Source organism: Pteropus vampyrus, unplaced genomic scaffold, assembly GCF_000151845.1.
Source record: "Pteropus vampyrus isolate Shadow unplaced genomic scaffold, Pvam_2.0 Scaffold286, whole genome shotgun sequence".
Lineage (NCBI taxonomy): Eukaryota > Metazoa > Chordata > Mammalia > Chiroptera > Pteropodidae > Pteropus > Pteropus vampyrus.
The window spans coordinates 583,170-585,247 of NW_011889067.1; the positions used below are offsets into that span (position 1 = coordinate 583,170).

The 2,078-nt window shown below is 42.1% G+C and overlaps 1 protein-coding gene across 4 annotated transcripts in view; it reads right to left on the minus strand.

The window, feature by feature from the left end:
* Positions 1–2,078, minus strand: part of SH3GL3 (SH3 domain containing GRB2 like 3, endophilin A3) — a 134,203-nt gene that overhangs the window by 14,428 nt on the left and 117,697 nt on the right. The window lies entirely within an intron of this gene.

Here is a 2,078-nt window from a genome sequence, read left to right on the forward strand (position 1 = left end):
CAGTCACTTGAAGGGTCGCCGTGCCTGAACATCACGCCTGGTACTGAGCTCCCTGGGGCCGGGAGAAGCGAAGCCTATAATGGGGTCCACACTGTCCTTAAAGGACGTACACCTGTTCTTCAGGAGCCATCGATGTTCCCATGACGAAACACATTTTTCTGCTCAGTCAGGTATTCTTATTGAAATGCAATTTAAAGGACACCTTGAAAGAAGAAAAATACCGCCCACAACCCTACCAGCTCCACGCCCAGCTCTGGGTTTACAAAGCTGTGACCACAGTTTGCTTACAACTTTGTATCTTCCTCCTCTACTTACCACCAGCAGACCGCCAACGTTTTTTTTTGTTTCTACATAACTTCCACATTAATAAGTTTGAAAAGCTACATAATATTCCATCTGATAGACCTTTACCTACTTAACCACTACCCTAACGATTGGCAAATATATATAAATAAATATTGGGCGTGAGGTTCCCCCCCTATAACTTTGTGTTTTTCTGGATATAGGGCTACAACAGACAGAGGATTTTACACTTTGCTTAAATTATTTCCTTCTCTTGTATTTTCAGGAATAGATAAGACAGGATGTTAGCTACTCTTTGGTGCATCTAGCAAGTTATCGTAAGAAAGATGAGAAGTGCCCAGTGTGCAGGCAAAAACGAAAGAGAGAAAAATCAGAAATTGGGTGCCAGCACACTAGAAAAGCTAACTGCTTCTCTGTCCCCAGAGATAAGCAGGTGGCCATCCCAAACCCTTCCCGGAGACCTCTCTAAAGCAAACAAAGGCACCCATTCTGCAGTGAAGATTAAAGGCATTGCCATCCCACTCAAGTCTGTCGATTCAGGTGCCCTCAAGGAAGCCTACATAAACTGAGAGAGGTCTGAAGTGCTGTATCTAAGAAAGAGCCTGCATTACAGGTTCGAGTGACCGGACAACTCACGTCACCCAAGGGTAACCAGAGACGTCAGGGGCCTGTCCACGTCTTCACCCAGAAGCAGAGGCGACTACATTTAAAGCAGCACCAGGAAGGAAAAAACGCTTTCCAAGAGACCAGCATGATCACAGCGACGGACAGACGGTTACACGATGTTTACTTAACAAAAACGGTGATTATAAGGCAACTGGAAGGCAGAGGGAAGGAGAAGACAGAAAGCTAAGGCCTCATCTCCCACTGTAGGAATTCAGTAGATATTATCCAAAACTGGTTTTCCAGAGGCCTTAGCTTTCTGTCTTCTCCTGGGGAGGAAATGGATTAGGGCGGAGTGACGTTCTCCACGAAAAGCCTCGTAGGGCCATTTTCTTTTTAAACCTACATTTACACGTTACTCCGATCACTTTTATATTTAATTGTGGAAAAAAAAAAAAAATTAACGAACAGCAATCGTGTTGGAAGAAAACTCAGACCGCACAGTTTACGTGGGCAGATCCATGGACAGACAAAATAGGTGAACCTCGACCTAAGTCTCACACTCACACAGAAACGAACTCTAAGTGGCTCATAGGCTGAAATGTAAAAATGTACCAGAGTAAAATTATTGGGGGGGAAAAAAAAAACATAGGAGGAAACATTCCAGGTCTAGAGCCGGGCAAAGGATTCTGAGACTTCACGTCAACAGCATGATCTTACAAGGAAATATTGACAAACTAGACTTCATCAGAATTAAAAACCTTTGCTCTGTCAATAGCGTCAGAAGGAGACTAAAAAGAAGTTCCCGAGTGGAAGAAAATATTTGTAAACCACATCCAGGTCAAAGGACTTGTATTTAGAATATATAAAGAACGCTAAAAACTCAACAACAAATTGGGGGGAAAACTATTAATCTCCCCATGCGCAAGGAATTCTCATGAATCAATAAGACAAAGTAAACTACTCAAAGAAAATGAATCAATTATATGATCGGACCATTCATACATGAGAAAATACAAATGGCAAATTGAAATAATAGAAAAAAATGTTCAATCTCGCCAGTTATCACAGAAAGGCAAAATAAGATTGCATGCCATTTTTTTTATCCATGAATGCTTGGCGAAAATTGAACTCTAATAGCATCGGTTTAGGGTGGGGAGGAGGTATTACTA